General features: G+C 64.2%; 1 protein-coding gene across 6 annotated transcripts in view; it reads right to left on the minus strand.

Annotated features, from left to right (window-relative positions):
• AHDC1 (AT-hook DNA binding motif containing 1) overlaps nt 1–22,197 on the minus strand; it is a 48,831-nt gene that overhangs the window by 9,727 nt on the left and 16,907 nt on the right. For 2 of the 6 annotated variants that reach the window (XM_041463177.1, XM_041463178.1), the window contains one exon: nt 9,939–10,048. The exons of the other annotated variants lie outside the window; for them this stretch is intronic. The gene's annotated coding sequence lies outside the window, so the exon portion shown is untranslated. The remainder of the gene's footprint in view (nt 1–9,938; nt 10,049–22,197) is intronic. 6 annotated transcript variants of the gene reach the window in all.

Genomic DNA, 22,197 nt, shown 5'->3' on the forward strand with positions numbered 1-22,197 from the left:
CCCCCTCCCAGGCGCCCCCAACCCCCGCCCCACGAGTTCCCCCCAGCCCGTCCTGCGCCTGCTGACACCAATGGAAAATCCCCTCCAGTGACAGCTTCCTGGCAGGCGCTCGCCGAGGGTTTCCGTGTTCCCCAGCCAGCCCCCACCGGCCACCTCCTCCCTGAGCCACGCGGGGGGTCCCTCCGCCCTCACCCCCTCCACGCCGACCTCCACATCCCCTCTAATTCGGCATCACAGACCCCAAAGCACGCGGGTCCTGCTCCCTCCTCCTCCTCCCCGCGCCTCACCCCCTGCCAGCAGCCTGCCCTCCTCCGAGGTGGGGCACCCATCAGCGCCAGGGGTGTTTGGGGTCCTCTCTGGGTACCCCTGGCAGCTCCCAGAGCGCCCACCCGCCTTGGGGACCCCCCACCCTGGGGATGGGAGCAGGGCAAGAGCCGGGGGTTCAGAAGGGTGGGCACAGATGGGTGCTGGGGCACACAGTGCCTGCAGGCAGCCCTGACCCTTCCTTCAGCTGTCACCCCATGGCTGGAACCCCGCTGTCACATCCCCCCTGCCGTCACCACGTCCTCCCGCTGCCCTGACTCCTCTGCCATGCTCTTAATTAGGAGATGGAGCAGATGGCGCCTGGGTTTCATCTTAGGTAACGGGTCCAGACGAGCTGCTTGGCCGCCAGCTCCCTTTGTGGGGCTATGAGAGGTTTTTTTGGGGTGCCCCCCGAGCAGGGAGCTGGTGAGGGGCCCTGTCCCTCCAATGCACTGCGGGGATGCTGCAGGGACTGTGGTGCCAGAAGGGATTGGCTGGCATGCGGGGCAAACCCACCTGGGTTCTGCCCTCACATCATGCCAGGGTGTCACATCCCCAGGCAGGCTCAGACACGCGCCCTGGCACTGGGAGGGGGGTCTAGGACCACTGGGCTATAAACAAGGGGTGCCAAAGGTCTTGACATCTCCTCATAACCCAGAGCTGCAGGAAGGTGTTCGTTTCCCTGGTGGGAGTTCACTTCCCTGTGATCCCCCTGGTCCTGGCAACAGGGACCCCAGGGACACGCCCCTGCTGCTGGGGACAGTGCTGAGTCAGGGGACATGGCCCTTCTCCTGGGCCTGGCTCTGGATGTGCCACCGGGGTCTCCTGGAGCTCACTCCCACCCGGCTGGTGGCTTCCTCCAGGCCTGGGGTCCTGTGGCACCCTTGATGGGCTCAGCCCTCAGCCCAGAACGTGGCACGGTGCCCTTGGGGTGGGCAGGCGTGGGGAGGCCTGGTCAGGCTCCTATTCCTGCTGCTGCAAGAAACCATCTCCCCTGCAAGGACCATCTCCCTCAGGAGAAACCATCTCCCCTGCAAGGACCTTCTCCCTCAGGAGAAACCATCTCCCTCAGGAGGGACCATCTCCCTCAGGAGAAATGATCTATCCTGACACGACCACCTTCCTGCAAGGACCATCTTCCCTGCACGAAACCATCTCCCCTAAACAGCCACCTCACCTGCAATGGCCACTGACCATCTCCCCTGCCAGGACCATCTCTCTTGCAAGGGCCATTTCCCCCATCAGCCATCTGCCCTGCAAGGACTCTCCCCTGCAAGAGCCACGCTGCCTTCAAGCACCATGTTCCTTCCCCACAAGGACCATCTCTCCTGCCACGACCATCTTGCCTGCCATGATCACCTTCCCCACAAGAAACTGTCTCCCCTGCAAGGACCATCTCCCCGTAACGACCATCTCCCTCTCAATGACTATTACCCCTCAAAGACCATCTCCCTGTAATGCCCATCTCCCGCGAAAGAAACCATCCCCCCACAACAACCAATCCCCCTCCAGCGGCCATCTCACCCAGCGATCATCCATCCTGCCAGTCAGGAGCCCCTTCCCTCTGCAAGGACCCTCCCGCACCACCCCGCGACCGTGGCTACCCCGCTGCCCCGGATGCTGGGGGCGCTCAGGTGACCCCCGTGGCATCGCCCAGCACGGCTGCACCCCCCGGCTCCCTTGGCCCTGGAGGGGTCTGACCCCCCTGCTGGCTTGGGGGGGCTCCAGAGAGCTGGGGAGCGGCTCGACAGATGGACCGCAGTGATGGTGGCACCTCGGCCGGCTGGAGCCCAGCGCCGCAGTTCAGAGCTAGCAGGGAAACCGGCTAAATTTAGCTCTTCCCTCGGTGCCAGCTTTGTTCCCCCGCCCCGTCGAGCCGGCGCGGGAGGCGAGCAGCCTCCGGGCCCCCTCCTCTGCCCTGCGGGGGGATACGGGACACACCGGCACGCCTCCCTCGGGGTGCCAGCTCGGGGCACCGGGCGCTCCCCGGGCTGCGGCCGCGTTTGCCCGCGCGTCCCCGAGCGCCGGCCGCTGCCGGCGGTGCCACGGGGGGCTGTGCCCGGCGGGGGAGCGCACCCCAGGGCCCCCGCGGCGTGCTGGCGGCCCTGAGGCCGCGCAGATGCTCGCGGCCCCCCTCCCGGGCTCCCTGTTATAGCCACAGCATGAGTCACAGCCCCGGTGTGTCCCTGCCCAGCGCCGGCCACGCCGGGTCATGTAACACCCGCGGCCGCGCTGGCTCGGAGGGGGCTCCGCTGCCTGCCCGCGCCGCCCCCCGCCCCAGCAGCGGCACCCTGGGCAGCTGCACAGCCCCCCGAGACCCCGCTGGAGGCCCCCGGGGGTCGCAGCGGCGATGGCCGGCTCGCCCCGCTCCCCGCCGGGGCGCTGCGGGTTAACGCCAAGCGGAGCCGGGATCCTGCGAGGCCAGTAACATTTGGAAGGCGCCAGATGGACGCGTGCCCATGCCGAAAGCTCGCTCGGCACAGCCATGCTCCCCCGGCGCTGGGGCTGGGGGGCTGCCCAGGGCGGCAGCTGGGCGCCCGCCGGGAGGGGAGGATGCTGAGTGCGCCCACCGGGGTCCTGGGTCCCTGGTGCCCACCCACAGCCGTGCCAGGCACCAGAGCCGCCCGGCCGCAGCCCCATGGCGCAGGCAATGGGGACGGGCCCAGGTGCTGACACCGCGCCGGGGGGACCAGGTGGGGACCGAGGGGGGGTCTGGGTGGGGGGAGAGCAGCCAGTTGCCTCCCTTGGCCAATTTTAGAAACTGGCTAGACAAGAAAAGCAGAATGAGCCGGGCAGGATTAACGGCCGTGCTGGTGTCAGGGTGGGTTTTTTTTTTTTCTTTTTTTTTTTTTTTTTTTTTTTTTTTTTTTTTTTTTTGTGGGAGGCACACACGAGTTGAGCGGAAACTCCTGGCTGTGGATCCTGTTTCCTGGGAGATGCGGCCGGCTGGGGCCGAGCTGGGGTGTGGGAGACACGGGGGACGATGCCAACACCGGCGTGATGGGGCAGGGGTGTGGGGAGGTGGGGGCAGCCCCTGCCCCACCACGCCAGCGGCCTGGCACCCCAAAATATGCAGGTATGGAGGTGGTGCACCCACTAACAGGCCTGAATGCACACAGGAGGGTTGTGCACGTGCAGGTGTGTGCACAGGTACACGCAGGGGGAGGGTTTGCACACACCTGTGCAGACAGGCCACGCAGCAGCGTGGGCACACACAGGTACAGGAACACCTGGGGGCACCAACCGCACACGGGTGGGTCACGCATGTGCCAAGCATGTACAGGTACACACAGACAGGCACAGGAACACGCACAGGCCCTGGTGAGCGCGCTGATGGGTGCACACCTGTGTTACAGGTACACAGGTGTGCCGGCACCTGGAGGTGCAGCACCCACCACTGGACTCAGGATCACCCCTGCCTGGGGGTACAACACCCCATGGCAGCACCCAGCAGCTGCAGGGACCCCCCAGGCACCCAAAACTCCAGCACAGCACTGCACACCCCCATCCCGTACCCTGGGGTGGCAGTGGGGTTTGACCCCAAAACATAACTCACCCTCCCCACCAAGAGGCCACAGCGGTCCCCCAAAATCTGGGGGTGTGAAGAAGGGGTCTGCCAGTGCCACGCAGCGGGGACATGGATAGCAACGGGGAAACTGAGGCAGGAGCAGGGTGGGCACTCCTCTAGTGCCCGGGGTGTCCCCCATGCAGTGGGGACATGGATAGCGACGGGGAAACTGAGGCAGGAGCAGGGAGGGCAGCGCGGGGGGTGCTGATGGGAACAGGGAGCTGCAGCCAACTATTCCAGAGGAGCCAGGCATCCTGTGGTGCCCAGCCCCAGGCTCGGCCCCCACCCAGCTGCCCCCATCTCCGGTTACAGCGCGGCTCAGGCTCCCCAGGGAGGGGGATTGGGGCACCCAGGTCTCTCTGCACCCACCCACGCCGCCCTGGCACACCGAGGCAGCCCCGGGGAGCGCACACACCTACAGACACACCAATGTTTGCTCTCCCCCCTCGCCGGGGAGCTCTCCATTAAAATTGGAAGAACACAAGTTGCCGGCAGAGCCCCGGCGCGGATCGTACACAGCCTGTCACTCACACATCACTTTGTAGATGCCCATAAATTGCTTCATTACCTCTTCTAATTGAGGAGAACGCAGCTGCTGTGGGGCGGTGACGGAGCGCCTTCCCTTTGAAGGATGCCTCGCTCGCCAAAGACGGGTCCGGCAGAGCCGCAGAGCCCCACCAACATCCCAATAATAATAATAATAGTAATAATAGCCATAATGACAGTATCCAGGCAAAACCCCCTGGAAAAGGGCAGTGGGACTCACGTGTGATGGAGCCTGCTTGAGGGAGGGGGCTGAGGGGTTGGTGGCCCTGTACTGGTGGGGAAACTGAGGCACAGGGAAGGATGCACCACGCACATGGAAAGGGCGGGCGTGGAAACCCCTGCATCCCATCGGGACCCCGAAGGGGAATATGGTGGTGACAACATTTCGGGAAAACCCAAACTCAGGGGACTGAGCATCTCCCTACCCGCAGATTTGGGGGGCCAGGAGAATGCTCAGCACCACCCAAAACTCCCTGGAGAACTTCCCACCCTGCTCAAGGGCTCCATTCTCCCATCTTCGCCGGCACGACGCCAGGGGTCCTGCCACCCCCTGGTGCCCTCTTCCCCTGCGCCCCATCCCCGCGGGGGCCCCCCGTCTTTGTCTGGCGGCGGCGGGCGGCTGCGGCTGGGCTCGGTCCCCTTGCAGGATACTGCAGAAGGATTTACTGTATTGCAGCTTGTGCTGGCTGCAGCCCAGCGCACAATAGATTAGCTGTAGCCCAGGGCAGCACGTTGCGGGGGAAGGAAGGTGGGATTCATCCGGCTGCAGATTGCAGGGCATTTGCTGCAGTATCCTGCAGGATCCGCACACTCGCCCCGGACACCCCATCACCCCGCTCCAGCCTGGCACAGCCACCTGGAGGGGCTCGTGCAGCCCCCTCCTCATCCCCTCCACCAAATTCTACGGCAGGAACGTTTCTCGTGGCCACGAGGGCTGGGGGACGCCCTGCCTGTTCCCTGTCCCCATCTGGAGGTCTGCAGGGGCTGCAGTCCCCGGTGGCACACGGGTGCTGGGGGGACACCGGGCCCCCCTGGCTGGGTGCGACGGCACAAAGCTGGTGCAGGGAGGGAGCCAGGGACTGCAAGCAGCACTAATTGATCGCGATTAATTCAGCTCCTACCTCCTCGGGTGGCAGGAGAGATGCTGAGACACAAGCGCAGCCCACAGAGCTCCCCAAACAGGCTCTGCTCTCCCCTGTGCCCGCCCCTTCCCCCGTGGGGGACCCACGCTGCCTGTCCCTGCGGGTGTGGGGGTCTCTGGTGGGTGTCCAGCTCCTGCTGCTGCCTCAGACGTGCTGGGGATGGGTCCTTGGTGTGGACCCACATTCCTGGGGTGCTGTTGGAGGGTGAGGGTCCTGCTAGCTCGCCACCCTGTCCCCCTGAGGTGCAGGGATGGCACACAGGGAGATGACACTCAGGCGATGGCACAAGGGAGCAGATGGGCCAGGGGTCCCTGATGGCCTCGTGGTGACACCGTGACATCTCCGGCCAGTGGGTGCAAACCAGGGGACGCAGGAGCGCTGCTGCCACCTCCTCCCGTGCCCAGATGCCACCCCACTGGGGACACCAGGCACCCTGTGGGCGCCCGCAGGCGCCGCGGGCAGGGGGGGCTGGCGCTGCGGGCGGGGGGACCCCGGTGACCGTCTGGATTTGGAGGGGTTTGGAGCCTGCAGATTCCGGCTCCATAATCCTACGTGGGATGCAGTTTCCACAGCAACAGCGGGTCAGAGGGCAGCGAGGGGAGCCGGCTGCTCCGCTCGGGATTGCAGCGCTGCCGCCGCTGCCGGGAGAGGTGTCGGGGCGCGGGGCCGGCCGGACCACGGCGGGGCCGGGGGCGAGGGCAGGCGGCGGAGAGGGGCGCGGGGGGCGCGGGGGCGGCCGGGCTGGTGCTGCCGGGAGGCGGCAGAGGCTCAGTGTGGCGTTGTCAGCAAAGATGTCACTAATTGTCTGCAGGAGCAGCAAACTCTCGTTAACCCTTGGGCAGCCGGCGGCGGGAGCGCACCCGGGCACGCAGGGCCGTGTCCTGGGGCCGCCCCGCCGCTGTGGGGGGGGACACTGTCCCCAGTGTCCCCACCGCTGTCACCACCCCGCTGGCACGGCTCTGGGAGGCACTGCAGCCACCTCGGCCCAGCGTGTCCCAGCTGGTGACCGTGGGCAGCCCACTCGTCCCATGGGCTCTGGCTTTGTCCCCGTCGCCGTGGCTGCGCCGCACGTGGGCAAGCAGGGGCACAGAGGCAAATGCTGTGCCAGGGCCACTGGGCAGGGTCGCCTCGCCCCCGGCCACTTCCATTCCTGGTCACCGCCATCCCTGGCCAGCTCTGCCCATCTCTGTGCCCAGCCACTGTCCCCACGGGCACACCCGGGGTGCAGAGGGGTGCCCGGCACCCCACGGTGGCCGCCTCCCGACGCACAGCACACTCCACACCTCACCGCGGCTCCATCCTCACGGCAAAGGACACGCGACCCCACGGCTGGGCTCACGGCATGAGCACCCACCCGCCCCGGGAGGCTCCGGCCGGGGCTGGCACCGGCGTAGGCACCGGGGCAGAGGCAGAAATGGCTTTCCCACCTCTCAGCCAGCTCCAGGTAGACCTGGAAGCGCTGCCGGGAAGCGCTGACGTCGGCAGGAGCGGGTGGGGGCGGCGGGGGAGGCCGGGGCCGGCAGAGCGGGGTCAGCAGAATGCCTCCGGCTCCGCTCGCCCCTGCCAGCCGTTCCGCGGACCTTTTGTTCCCATTCCGCACCTTTCCCGGCGCCTCCTGACTCCCGGGGCTCCTGTCCGGGGGGCCGGGGCAGGGGCCCCCTCCGACACTGTGGGTTGTGGTGAGCAGGATGTGCCCAGCGTGGCTCATGGCACAGGGACACGAACGATGAAGGGGACGTGGGCACATCCGGCCCCAAGGAGAGGTGACTGAAGGAGGTTGTGGGACTCTGTATGGGGGATCTGAACCTCAACCTAAAAACCTGACCCCACCTCCCTGACAGCCCTGGGGAGGGGGCGAAGGGCAGAAAGGCAGCATGGCTCGGCATCCCAGGGTGCCGGGGCATCCCCTGGAGCCCGTCCCAAAGTACAGCCAGCCCGGTGAGCTCAGTGGAGGGGAGGGATCCTGCCCGGCGGTAGGAAATGTGTACAAAACCAGTGCTCCCACTGCAGGCAGCCGCTGGGACTGGAAAAACGCAGGGCACAGCCCTCTGCCCCCCTTCCTGGTATCCCACGCCCCGGCAGCACACAGGGACACAGAACTGCTGGCTGGAGCTCATCCTGCACGGGGACAGCACCGGGGAGCCCAGAGAGAGCCCAGCTCCCCCCGTCCCCCCGCAGCCGCCGCTGGTGCCTGGGAGGAGCCGGGCTGGGCAGGTCTGGACACGTCCAAGGACTCTCCCAGCCTCCAAGGACTTTCGGCTGGGGTTTCCTGTGAGGGATGCAGGTTTGCAGATGTCACAACACTCCGGGATTTCTGCTCCAGGAGCTGCTTGGACCCACACTCGCTTCAGCCCCGTGGGTGCCCATTGGTGGGGAATCCTTGTGCCAAGGCTCCTAGGGTGGCACAGCCACACCCTGCCCAGCACGGCTCACTGAGGGCATCCTGCAGCTGGCACTGCCTGCAAACAGCTCCTCGGTGCAGCACTGCCTGGGGGCCTCCTGGTCCCTGGCATTCCTTCCATCGCTTCCAGCTGGAGTGCAAACACTCCCCTGGATGCAAATTCATCCCACTGCAGGGTGCAAACCCACGGCTGGGTGAACCCCTCCCCTGGATACAAATCCACCTCCAGACACAAACCCGCCCCTAGACACAAACCCATCCCCGGGTGACTGTTCATCCCTGGATGCAAACACATCCCTGGGTGAAAATTCATCCCACTACAGGGTGCAAACGCACACCTGGGCGAAAATCCATCCCGGAGAGATAATTTATCCCTAGATGCAAACTCATCCCTGGGCCCAAATCCGCCCTGGATGCAGATCCAGCCCCAGGGTGCTGCACCCCAGCAGCACCCCTGTCCTTGCCCAGCCCAGCGTGGCTCTGTCCCCCAGCACTGCCACCAGGGCCGGGCTGCCAGCCGCGCCCTCCGCATCCGGCAGACAGGTCTCTCCCCCCAGGCTCCCTGCTCGGTGTCTGGCTGAGCTAAGCGTATTTAGCGCTTTTAATTGTTCTTAATAAATCAATCCCGCCAGCCCCTTAAATCATTTTTGTGGCTTCCCTCGCAGCCGTCCCCGCGGCCGTGCCGGTGTGGAGCCTGCTGTCTGCAGGGCTGCCGGGAACGGGGCCGGGATGGGGCAGCGGGACCCCCCCTGCCCAGCCCGGCAGCCCCCAGAGCGGCATGAGGGGGCTCTGCCTGCCGGGGAAGTGCCTCAGTTTCCCTCCCTGCGTGGGGTGTTTTGGGGATGCACCGGCTGCTCGCCTTCTCCCTGCTGTGTGGGTTCAGTCACCCCAATTTCGCAGAGATTTTGGGGACACTGAGGGACCGCAGGTCCCTTCTCTCACTCGCTGCTCCTCTCAGGGCCAGCGCTGTGGGAACAGAGATGGTGACAGTGGATGTCATCCCCGTGGCACTGCTGTCCCAGCCTGGTGTGTGGAGGTGCCTGGACAGAGGTGCCTTGTCCTCCAAGCCGCTGGTGCCACCATGGACCCAGGCACATGTGCCACCCCCTGCCCATGCCCAGCTGGCCCTCTTGAGGAGGAGACCAATCCAGCTTGTGACACCCCCGTGGGACCAGTGCAGGCCCCAGTCCAGGTGATTGCTGAGGCTGGGATGGTGCTGACACCCAGCTGGATGACAACACTCCTCTCTTGGGGTCACATTACACATCCCACACCTCCTGAGCACCCTGCAGCATCTCCCAGCACACCCAGCCCCACCTCCTGCTCCATCCCACCACCCAGCAGTGCATCCTCATCCATCCTACCAGCCAAGGTGCATCCCACCCCACTGCACCGCCCAGCCCTGCCTCCTGCCCCATCCCACCCCTGATCCTGCCTCCTGCCCCATCCCACCCCTGATCCTGCCTCCTGCCCCATCCCACCCCTGATCCTGCCTCCTGCCCCATCCCACTGCACAGCTCCACATCCCATCCATCCCGCCAGCCCCTCCAGCCCTGCTGACATTCCTCATGGAAAGGATGAAGTCCCAGCACCCAAGTGGGACCAGCGCAGCCCCCAGCCCTCTCCAGGCTCTCAGGGCTCAGAGTTGCACAGGGGTGACAGTGACACCCAACTAGATGGCAATGATCCTATTTTTGGGGACACACTTTGCACCCCACCCCATCACCAACACCCTGCAGCGCCTCCCAGGGCACCCCACCCCGCATCCTGCTCCATCCCAGCACCCAAACCCTCATCCCACCCACCACCCCAGCCCACAAGCACCATCCCACCGCCCCCTCCAGCCCCGCTGGCGCTCTCCACGGCGGAGATGAGCACCCAACACCCAGGATGGCTGCCGGGGGACATGTCACCGAACAGACTGTGCTGGCTTTGGGCGAAAAACAAACCCGGCAGGGCTTGGAGGGAGAGAGCTAACCTTGACACAGTTGCAGCAGTCACTAATAGCAGGCAATATGCCTGTTCTTGGGGGACTGTTGCAGTTGCTAAGATACTGGCAGCCGTGTGAATGGAAATGGGTCAGTAAACCTGTGGAGAGATAGTGTGACACTGTAACCGGCACAGCTGTTGCAGCCTACATCGAAATCCCACCCTTTCAATATTTATCACTCTCCGCCTTCGGTTCCTTCCTCCCAGCAATTTTTTCCACGTTGGTTTTGCCCGGGGTTGGTGAAATCACCCCGAAGACTTTAATGAGATGAGAGGTGGTGGAGCGATGGGATGGGGTGGAAAAGGCACGGTGCAGGGGGATAAGGAGGGAAATTAAAGCCCCCACTTTGGGTGGGTGTCTGTCCCCCGCTCCCCGCCCCACTCCCTGAGCAGGATGGAGCCAGTTCTTGGAGAGATTTAACAGGAAACAGGCTATAATCCCCCTGGTAGGAAAACGGGTGAAAAGGTCAATTTACTTCTGTCCCTCGTTTAGGCACTGTGGTGAAATTACACACTTGCAGGAGCATGGCTGCGAGAGGAGGGAGCGCTGCTGTGTCCGTCCTCGGCCGTCCGTCTGTCCTCCCCGCCTGCTGCACGCCCTGAGCCTCCCCAGGGCACCCCGAGCAGCCCTCACATGGCCCAGGAGAGCAGCCACGGGCCCCAGGGCAGCCCCACAGGTGCCACCCATCCCTGCCAGCAGCCCACCCGCCAGGTGCCCACAGGTGCCCAGCCCTGACCTCAGTGCTCCAGCATCCCCCCACGTCCTCCAGCACCTCCCCAAATGCTCCAGCACCCCCCAAAAGGCTCCAGCACGGCCCCCATGCTCCACACTGAGCCTCCTGAATGCTCCAGCACTTCTCCAAGTCCTCCAGCACCCATCCATCCAGCGTCCCCACCCCAAGTGCTCCAAAATCTCTCCAGTGTTCCAGCATCCCCCCATGTACTCCAGCACCCCCATGGCAAATGCTCCAGTGTCTCTGGAAATGCTCCAGCGTCTGCCCAAACAGCCCAGCACGCTCACCCCAAAAGCTCCAGCACCTCCCCAAACATTCCAGCACCCCCAAAAGGCTCCAGCACCCCCAAAGCTCCAGCACCCCAAAAGGCTCCAGCACCCCCAAAGCTACAGCAGCCCCAAAGGCTCCAGCACCCCCAAAAAGCTCCAGCACTCCAAAAGGCTCCAGCACCTCCCCAAACATTCCAGCACCCCCAAAGGCTCCAGCACCCCCAAAAGGCTCTACGACCCCCAAAAAGCTCTAGCACCCCCCAAAAGGCTCCAGCACCTCCCCAAACATTCCAGCACCCCCAAAAGGCTCTAGCACCCCCCAAAAGGCTCCAGCACCCCCAAAGGCTCCAGCACCCCCACATCAGCACCCCCTGCCCCACGCTGGGCTCAGCTCCCCGCTGCCTTTGGCGCTGCCGCAGCTCAGCTGGGGTGGGAAGGGCCGGCCCCGCTCCCGGCCGGGCCCTGGAGGGTGCCACAGCCACGGGAGGACGCTGGCAGTGTCCCCTGTCCCTGCCCCAGGCTGTCCAGGTGCGGGGCTGTCCCGGCCCTGCTGCGGGAGGAGGGTGAGAACATCTGCTCGCAGGGAAGAGGGACAAGTCCAGGGAAAAATGCCGAGCTGCTGGAAGAGGCCCTCGCGGCCGCGGCTGGGGGGGAACAAGCCCCAGCATCCCTCCTGCGCCACAGCTGCACCGGGGAAGGGAAACTGAGGCACGGTGGGGCCAGACAGCGTGACGGGGGGGTCACCAAGCCGTGAGCACCGGGGTCACCCCCAGCTCCCAGGCTGGAGCAGCATGGCCCGTGATTTATAGGCAGGGTCTGGCATCGGGGGGCAGCAGGGGAGGACGGGGAGGAAAGGGAGGCTGCAGGGAGCGAGGGGAGCGGCGAATCCCCTCCTCCCAAAGACGCTCCTGCCACCCCCCCGCAGGTGGCTGGAGCAGAACGGTTGATATGGAGACAGGGAAGCACAGACTGTCTGGGTAAGGTGACATTCGACAGATGCCAGGTTCAGACTCGCTCCAGCCAGTATTCCCACCCCCTCCCCGCCTGCTCCAGCCCCCACGCAAAGGCATGTGCGGGGGGGGCAGCTGGGGAGTGGGGCACCCTGCGGTCTGCTGGGGGGGGGGAATGCCACCTTGTCCCCCTCCTGAGGTACCAGCACCCCGAGTGTCCCTGGCCAGGGCAGCCCCTGCACCCCGTGATGCAGGTGAAGGTGCCAGAGAGCACCCACCCAAAATGATGGGGAAGCCTGCCCTGTGCCAGGCAGGCACAGCTGGAAGATTTGGGGGGACAGGATCGCCCCCCAGCACCCGGACTGCAGAGAGGGCAATTAGCTGATGCCCAAGAAGAAATGGCCCAACTTTGGGGGGAGCAGAGGCTTCGCACCTCCCACCCAGGCAGGCTGGCACTGGGCATGGCAGCCCCTTGTCCCCAGTTCACTGCCCAGGGAGGGGTCCCAGGCTGCCAGACCCCCCCCAGCAGCAGTCCTGTCCCTCTGCACCTCGGCAGGACCCCTCTTACCCCTCCAGGCTGGAGATCAAAGGCATGCTGGAGGGATTCCTGGCGTGCAGACCCTGCTGCACGGGGCAGGGAGGGACAGGGCAGTGGCACGGGCACCCCCTGCACCCAGAACAAGGCCTGCAGAGAAAGCAGTGGGGTGATTTGGCAGGGAGGGGAAGGAACAAACACAGCGGAGCAGCAGTGGGAGGGGGGAGCCCCCAGCACTGTCCTGTCAGATCCCTTCTGGCAACGCTGCACCCCGAGCCCCGGGAGCTGGGATGGCTCCCGGGCTCCACTGAGCGGGGTGGTGGGGGTTGCCAGCCCACACAAAGCCCCTCCAGCCTCTCCCCTGCCCCCGGCTGCTGCTCCCTGACCCCCAGTGCGGGGAGGTTGGAAACTGCTAATGAGCTCGGCCCTTTCCCAGCAGCCCGGCCCGGCAGGTGAGGGTCAGCGCTCAGGGACCCCCGGCCTGGATCGGCGGAATCGGGAGGCGCCTGCTGAGGGGCTGCAAAGCCTCCGGCACCGCGACGGGCTCCAGCACTCGCTCGGGCTCTTCTGCCTCCTCTTCATCACCCCCTGTCTCTCAGATATCCCCAGTCTGCTCCGCAGTGAGGCTTGGCACAGCCCCAGCTGGGGCACGGCCCCATCTGGGGACACCCCGCACCCCAAGGTGAGGGGACACAGCCCCTCTCCCTCCTGCTCCCTTCACTGCATCTCCCACCTTCTTCCTGCTCCTCTCTGCCCTAAAGCCAGACGGATTTCACCGCTCTGCTGAGCTCCAAACTCCACTTCCAGATTTTCAGTGCGACCTTCTGGCTACCTGGATCCGGCACTGCAAGATGCCCTCTCTGATCCCCCCTCCCCTCCGGCCCCCCAGCATCCCCGGGGGAGCCAGGGCTAGATGCAGCCAGGAGCGGGATGCAGGGGGAAGCTCGGGGTGGCCGGGGAGGAGGAGGAGGAGAGGGAGGAGGAGGGAGAGGTCGGGCTGCACCTGGATGCAAGACCAGCCTCAGGAGGCTTGGGTTGTTGTGTTTCATCCAGCCTGGCCCAGGGAAAAGCAGGAGCATGGTCAGAGGGAGCCTGGCAAAGCCACTGCACGTATGGGAGGTGCTGCCGTGACTCCTGGGGCAGCCTTTGACCTCGCTGCCTACACGGAGGGTCCCCCAAAAGGGCCCCCGCTCTGCTTGGGACACTGTTCTGCAGGGATGTGCTCACTCCCCAGGCTGCTCTTGGCTCCCCAAGCCCGGATCCTGCCCCAGGGGCAGGCAGGGGTCTGTGGGACCCCTGTGTCTGGCTATCACTGATCACAGATAACCAGGGGGAAGAGGGAGGAAAGAAGGGAGGAAAGACATAAAACTCACAAAATATCCCAAACCCCCATTCAGGCACATGAGGCACCATGGGGTGTAGGAAAGCAGAAAAAAAAAAAATCCATGGAAACAGCTGGAAAAAAGCCCCAGAGCCCCAGGTCACCCCCACACGCTGCCCCCTGCCCTCGCTGCTCTCCCCGCCGGTTATTTCCAGCCCTCTGCATCCCCCCTCCTCCTCCTCCCCATTCCCTCCCGGCACCCTGCTCTCCTCCGCTCGCTCTTGCATTCTGGTATTTGGTGTGTTCCTCAGCTGCAGGAAATTCCTGATGCTCTCCATCATGCAGGCTGCTCGCATCCCCCGCCCTGCCCGGCTCCCCTCCAAAGGACAGCCATGTGCCGGACAGCCAGCGCCGCCGCCATCGCTCCCCTCCCAAAAACGGCATTTACTGCTCTCTCTTCGCCTTCTCTTTCTCCTTTGGGTTTTTTTCCCCTTCAATTATTCTCAACTCTAACCCTGCAAAACACCCCCTCTCCATCTGCGCCAGGGGCCGAGGCCGCCCGGCTCTGGCCATTCCCCTGCCTGGCTTTTCCCTCCTCGTCTTCCTCTCTTCGCGAGACCGCTCCTGATCTTATTTTAATTCGTCTCAGACGGTGTTGGAGTGTTATTTTAAGAGAGAGGATATGCACAGACATTGTGTTTTCTGCTTTTTCCTGGCCCCAAGCCAGGCTCTCTGGGCTGTCAGCTACCCACTGTGTTGCAGTCACGTGTGGGAAGAGGCAGCCAGAGCCAGCCTCACAACTCCTGGTAGCAACATGGAAATCAAGTGTGCACTTTCTTCCCTCTGTATGTGTCTGTATTATTAATAGCGTCTCTCTCCGTGAGTTATCCATAATGTATCTTAATACCTGTCCGTGGGTAAATGATGTATCACGGAGCGCCCCGGCTCCGCGCGCCGCCGAGGGGGGACCGGCGTCGTGGCGGTGCCACCATCGCCCCTGAGGTGTGCCACGGGGATGGGGGACAGGACAGAGGGGTGGGGGTGGAACCTGCTAGCCACGAGCTGCGGCGGCGTGCCCCAGCCTGCTGGCAGCTCGCTGAAACGGGCATGTGGGGAGCAGCGGGGTGCTGCAGGCAGGATGGGCCAGCTGGCACCGCGGTGGCACCGAGCGATCCCTGGCACTGGCCAGGAGGTGCCGGGGGACACCGATGTCCCACGCTGTGGGCCCTGGCGCTGGCTGCTCACAAAGGAATGGCACAGGTCACTGCACACCCGAGGGAATGCAGGAGGCAGCGGGCAGCAGGGAAGGTGCAGGACAGACTGGCATCGCATGGCACGGGTTGGATGGACATGGCACAGGTTGGATGGGCATGGCACGGGTTGGATGGAGATGGCACAGATTGGATGGGCATGGCACAGGTTGGGTGGGCTTGGCACAGGTTGGATGGACATGGCATGGGTTGGATGGACATGACACGGGTTGGATGGGCATGGCACGGGTTGGATGGGCATGGCACAGGTTGGATGGACATGGCACAGGTTGGATGGGCATGGCACAGCTGGATGGGCATGGCACAGGTTGGATGGACATGGCACAGGTTGGATGGGCATGGCACAGCACAGCACAGAGCTCAGAGCTTGACCTTGCAGGACACAGATGTGTCCCAAGAGGCTCCACCTCGGCAGGAGATGCCCAGAAGAGTCCAGGGGGCTCCCAGCCCCAGGAGGCTGAGCAGGGCTCCCCGCGGGTCATGCACATACAGCCAGAACTGGGCCAGCACCCAGGCCCTGCATGCACTGACAGCTGGTGCTGCCCCTCTCCAGGCTTCCCCTCTGCATCCTGGGGATGGAGACACCAGGGCAGGTAAACAGCCTGGGACCGGGGTCTTCCCAGTGCCAACCAGTAATATAGAGACCACACATTGATCCATACTGTGCCTACACCCCCATTACACCTAGAGAGCAGATGTGCACGCAAGAGCACACGGGCACGAACATCCCACCCACCCCTGTGCACCACCTTGGCACACAGATGTGTGCAGGTGTTGTTTGAACGTGGGGCTGCCAGCAACGTCCCCGGGCAGCAATGTCCCTGCCTGCAGTGTCCCGTTCCCACAGCACCCCTGCACAGCCCAGCTGGGACACCGTGCCCATCCCCACACACCGTGCCCAGGGTGCTGCAGCGTGCACGGGCACAGCAGCACCCCAACCCCAGGGGGTGCCAGGTGGGGCAGCCCTGCCCCCCGACACACAGCGGGAGCAGTGCGGGTGCCAGCACCCAGCTGGGGTCATGGGGAGCAGGAATCCAGGAAGGCGAACTGGAGCTCAAAGCTTCACATTTCTGGATTCTGGTTCCCGTTTCTGCTCCCGGCTGTTTCCATGGAAACTGGCGTCGGACCTGGGAAAATAAGGTTAGGGTTTGCAGTGGAGGCCCACTGCCAGCCTGCCTGCCTCTGCACCCCTTCGGCCCAGCCGCCTCACCGGGCACATGCCCGGGGACCCCCCTGCCTGTACCCACACGATGCCCAGGTCTGGGGGCTGAGCCACTCTGGCATCTTCCAGCACCCTCTGTTCTTCCACCTGTGACCCCTGGGAGCCGGGCACACACTGGGTAATTTGGGAGCTCCATGCTGCTCCCTGGCATGCTGGTGAGGGTGGCGGGTTGGCGGTGGCACCCGCTGGCCCCACAGCCCTTCCCTGCCCTCCCACTCTCTCCCCTGGTGCTCCAAACATGGCACAGCTCAGCCTCCATGGAAACTTCCCAACAAAGCTCATGTGGCCATGACACCCCACCAGCCCCACTGGGACAGGGGACACTGAGACTGTCCCCACTACTGACGCCCCGTCTGTGGGTTCCACAAGGAGCCAGCCTCAACAGAAACATCATCCTCCCCTTCCCCAGCTCAGGATCCCCAGTTGCTCCAGGGAAGGTGGGGAGTTGGAGGGGGGAAGAGAACCAGGACACGACACCTCGGGGGAGCCGTGAAGACTAATGAATGGAGGCTTTTAAAAAGCACTTTGACTGAGAAGTGCTATAGTAGGAACTAATTATCCCTCCCGCCTGCGCGCACCCTCGCACGCCGGCGCAGCCGCGTCCTGCTCCCTCCCGGAGCCACAGCTGCAAAATCGCAGCCAACCCCGGCTCCGAGCACCAGGCAGCCACGCCAACGGCACTGCCCTGGCCGGGAGGATCCCCTCTGGCACCCCGCCACCCCTCCTGTGCCCCCCGTGTGCCTGTGCCCCCCGCTTTGCTGCCATAGCCCCCCTGGCAAAGCTGGCAGCAGCAGGCTGGGGGCACAGGGTGGTGCTCACCCCCCTCCTTGCACTGGGGTTTTGGGGAGTGTTTCCTTTTTAGTTGAAATCCGCCATTTTACAGTGATGGCAGGTAGGCTGGGCAGCCAGGCCCTGTGGGTGCTCAGGGATGGACGGCACCTGGCACAGCGGGGCGGGCGGCGGAGCTGGCACAGACCCCGTCCCCTCGCAGCTGTGACCCTGCAGCCCAGCACTGGAACCAGCCCTTCTCCCTGCTGCCCAGCTCTCAGCAGCAGCCAAGGGCAGCAGGGAGACACAGGGAGACGCCCCAAATGCTCACCCCGCTCAGCCGAGCAGGTCCCCAGGCTGCCACCCTGCAGCAGCCGCAGCTCTGGGGCGGTGCCGGGGGTGCTCCCTGTCCCTCCGCATCCCGGGGTGGGATCTGGCGCAATCCCATCCTGCCGTCCCAGCACTGCCCGCTGCCCCATTTCGCATTCCAGTGTGGGCCGGCCCCGCTGCCCTCTCACTCCCACCCCCACCCCGGGCTGCGTTTCAGCTGTTGTTGAATTCTGTCCAGGCTGGATTCATCACAAGAGCCCTCAAGCGGCTGCAAACAAACAGAAAAAACAGGGAGCAGGAGCGCGCAGAGCGATCGATCGGCGCTGGGGGGGCCTGAGGCCCTTTGGCAACGCCAGACCAGCCTCAAATTCCTCACTTCCAAGAGAAAAGGAGCTGGGGATGAGCGGCAGGAAGAGGGGGATGGAAAGCACAACAGCCACCAGGCGCTGGACCATGGCGGCGAAGCCCCCGGGCGCGGTGCTGCGGCGATGGGCACAGAGTGCTGCTGCCTCTCCCTTCCTCCTGGAGACGGGCTCCTACTGCTCTGAAACTTCCCTCTTGTGGTTACTGCAGTTAAAAAAGCAAACAGGAGACTTGGGTGCATTAAAAAAGAAATAGGAAACGGCACAAAGGCTGGGAGCACCCGCAGGGATGGGCTTTGCCCAGCAGCCGTGGCACTGGGGTGGCTGCTGGGTCAGGGTGCTCATCCTGGGGGCAGGGAGGAGAGACCCCTCACCTTGGCACTGCAGAGGGGACTGGGCACTGGGAACACGTGGCATGTGATGGGCAGCTGCGGCCCCAGACCCCAGGGATGGATGGTAATGGCAGGGGAAGCAAACAGCAACCCCGCTCCGGTGGGAATTGCCACCACTGGAGCTGCGGGGTCAGGTTGCTGCGCCTGGGTTTTTAAGAGGGGCTGGATAATTTTTACCACCACTAACGATCCCATCTGTGCCTGACACGCTCCAGCTCCGAGCCCAGCATTCCGGCAGGGCTCCCACACCTCCCTGCCAAGCCGCTCCAACTCGCCTCCCCCTGCCTCGACTGCTGACAGCACAGGGCCCGTGCACGGTGCTGCTGGCACAGGGGGCAGCCGTGCTCCTGGCGTCTCCTGGTGCCACCACTGTACCCATCCACGCTGTTCTGGAGGGCTGGGGGTGACAGCCATGGGGTGGGCAATGCAGAGATGTGGCAGTGACGGGGATGCTGCACAGCCCGGGGGCACAGAGGAGCCTCTCCAGCTTCAAGGAGAATTTAGCAGGGTTTTTTTGGCAGTGGTCCCTTGCAGGGTGACACTTGCTGTCCTCTCTGTGCAAGGACAAGGACCCTGGGATGTGCTGGCACCATTTGCCCTCTTCCTGGCTCCAAACAAAGACCTACTAGGGGATGCTGCTTTTTGGGAAGGGGGTTTGCAGCATCTTGCCTGCAGAACTCCCTGCCAAATCCCATCCAGTCAGGAGCTGAGGGGCACAGCACCGGTGCCTGCAGCACAAGGCTCCTCTCCCTGCAATGTCAACCTGCTGCTCCACATCCAAGGCTGCCCTTGGAAAAGCTGTCGGCTGCGCCGGCTGGTTTGCCAAGCCCAGGACAAGCTCTTTAGCTCGACTCTGCCAGAACAGATGCCTGGGCGACTGTAATTCTTCCTAGCATGGATGGAGGGGGGGATGTGTGGAAAAAAACCCAACCTCATTTAAGCATTGCAGTGGCTGCTCCTCCTTTCCCCGGCATCCACAGCGTCGCAGCCCCACAGAGGGTCCCCCAAAACCCGAGGGGTGAGGCGGGGAGAGTCTGGGTGACGCCAGGAGGGAGGCAATGCCCAGAGGGAGGACGGCGTGGCACAGCACACGCTGGAGCTGAACGGGGCTCTGCTGCCAGCTGGGGAGGAGAGAGCGACCCGCTGCAAGGACAAGTGGGAAGCGCGAGCTCGGCGTGCCACCGGTGTCCTTGCAAACGCTCGCCTGCTCTGTCTCGATGCTCCCCACAAAACAACAAGCCCGTTCTCATGGCAATGTCCTCTCCAAAGAGCACAGGGAAGGGAGCACGGTGACACGCTCTGGAGGGGCCGTGCTCCTTCTGCCCCCAGCACAGCACGGCTGTGGGGCAGGAGCTCCAGCCCGGCCATTGCACTGCTGGAGGAGGCCGGCAGCATTTCCACATGGATATTTTCTTCCACTGGCTGCAGTTTGGGGCTGCCAAAAGCCAAAACAAGAATGGAAACATCCCATTTTGTTGGCAAAAATTCAAGGCAGGGTTGGGGTTTTTTTCTTTGGTTTCGGCTTTTTCCTTTTTTTTTTTGTTCTTGTCTTTGGTTACGAACGGAAATTCCCTGCCATGAAATCATGACGAAACCCCAAACCAAAACACAGCTTGGACTGAAACCTTCACCCGATTCCCCGTGGATCCCATGTGGGGCTGGTCCCAGGGCTGGGATCACCCCACACAGCCCTGGGACCGAGCCCAGACCCCACTGCCAGCCCCAGCCCTGTGGGCGGTGAGGGGATGTTGTGCTTTGGGGATCCCTCCAGGGACACGATGTAATTCCAGCCTTGGAATGTACCACTTCCCAGCCCTGGTCTACACCACCCTGCCTTGGTGATGGCACCTGGCAGCCAGCACCAGGCCTGACAAAGCACAGATTTGTCCAAAGGGAAACTGGTCCCTATGGATGGGGACAAGCAGGGACCAGGATTGGGGTGCCAGTGGCTCCAAGCATATCATTAGAGCAGTGTTTGCTCCCAGGAAGGTGCTCTGCAAGAGCAGTTGCTGGGAATAGCCTCATGCAGCCCATCCCAGGGAGTCCGGATGTGGCCAAGCCCTGGGGCTCACCCCTGCAGCCTGCCCAGCATTCTCTCCTCCCATCCCCTCTTCCCACCAGATGTTGGGGCTGGAGGATGAAACAGCTCTTCCCAGCCCAGTCCCCGCCGCAGCTCTGTCCAGCTCCCGTTGCGGAGCCGGGATCCAGCCAGGCAGGCTGAGCGAGGCCGAGCCTTTGTCCGGCTCCCCCCGCCGCGCTGCCCTTATCTATCGGCTGCGGCCGCCTTGCCCAGAGCCGGCACAGGGTGGCGGCAGCCCCGGGCTGCTGGGGCCCTTCTCTCCTCCTCCTCCTCCTGCCCCAAAGCCCCTGCGCCCGTGTCAGCCCCTGCTAAGCACTGCCAGCACCTCTCCTCCATCCCTGCCTGTCCCCAAAACCGGGAGACCCCCCTCACTGGTCGGCGCTGAGCCCCAAACCACGCACTGGGCACAGCACCACAGCATCGCTGCCTCTGCAGCCCCGGTCTGCTCCTGGGGGGGGCGAGCATCCCTCGGGGGCTGCAGCCGGGGCAGGGCTGGGTGAGGCGGGGTCCGGGGCAGCGTGGAGCCGGGTTATCTGTCTGCAGAGCTCCGTGCACAGCAATTAACCTCAAGAGAGCAGCCGCGGCTCCTGCCAAGAACCACATTAGGTGTGTGTGGCAGCGTCTAGACATGTGAGAGACCAGAGGCCTTGATCTGGAGGAAGGCGGCTCCATCCCTTCCCCCAGTCCTTGCCCCACAGGGACCCCCTCGCTGGGCTCTGGCCAGCATCGAGGAGGGAGCACCAGCCAGGAGGGATGCGGGGACGGGAGCGGGAGGCTGGGCTGAGCATCCCTCTGCGTGGGTGTGGCCCCAAAGAGCTCCGCGCTGGGCTGTTAAAACAGGACTCTCCTGCTTGGCACACGGCACGGCACGGAATCCTCAAGGATCCACACCCTCAGGCCCCCAGCCATGGAGGGAGGAGGAGGAGGAGGGTGGCTGCAAGCACTGCCTGAGCCATCTCCCACCAGGAGCAGCGACAAACGTCCCATGGAGCCAGCAGCAAACCCTGGGAGCAGCCCTGGAGTAGGGGTGGTGGGAAGAGACCCAGCTCGCTGCTTCCCGTGCCAACCCTGTCACCTGGGGCAGGTGGGATGGAGCCAGGTGGGCACCGTGGGGGCTGGGCACCCTCCCTGGCAGTGCCCCTCACACCCATGACACCCCCTTGCTCTCACCTCCCGGGTGCAGCCACCCCAGACGGCTGCAGGATGCTGGGGAGAAGAGATTTTCCCGACGTTAATTAATTAAAATAAACAGCAAATTAAATACAGCAAAATTAAAATAGCTCCGGAAATTAATTTTCAACAAAACCCACCTGGAAAGGCTGGATATTTAAAGAATTAATGGAGCCCTCTGAGACCATAAAGAACCGCTGAGCTCCCAGCATCCACAGCCCCCTCCGAGCCCGCCCGGGGACGCAGCGCTGCGGGGAGGCTGGGATGGGACCCTGGAACGGGCCTTGGGAAGGGACCAGGATGGGACCCGCACCTCCTGGCAGCTCTTGCCTCGCAGCTGCCTGCACATGCGTGCTGCTGCCACACTGGGACGGAAGGATGGAGAAGGATGCAGGGATGCTCCACACCATCCCAGCGGGAAGCACCGGCCCAGCTCTGGCGTGGCTTGGCACAGGGCTCTGCGGGGGCACCGAGCTCCTGCCGGATTTGCCCGGGGGCTGGGGGCACACGTTGTGGTCCCTGTGTGACGCCCTCGAGCACAAGGATGTCCCCGTCACCCTCCTGGCCAGAGCCCGCTGCACCGAGGGAAACCTTGACCTCCCAACCCCGTCTGCCTGGGCGCTCCGGCTGTGCCCCCCACAGCTCTCCCCACGCATAATCCCCCGGCCAAGGCGGGATTACTGCGCGAACTGGCTGCAAACAAAGCTCCTTACCAGGCTCGGCGGGCAGGGCGGTGGGCTCCCGGGGGGCCCGGCGGGGCGCGGGCCCGGCTGCGGGCGGGCAGCGCACGGGGCGAGCGGCCGGCGAGCATCCCCGCGCCCGCCGGGCTCCGGCTGAGCCCGGG

The sequence above is a fragment of the Pyrgilauda ruficollis genome, unplaced genomic scaffold (genome assembly GCF_017590135.1).
Source record: "Pyrgilauda ruficollis isolate IOZ18807 unplaced genomic scaffold, ASM1759013v1 scaffold162, whole genome shotgun sequence".
In the NCBI taxonomy this organism is placed as follows: domain Eukaryota; kingdom Metazoa; phylum Chordata; class Aves; order Passeriformes; family Passeridae; genus Pyrgilauda; species Pyrgilauda ruficollis.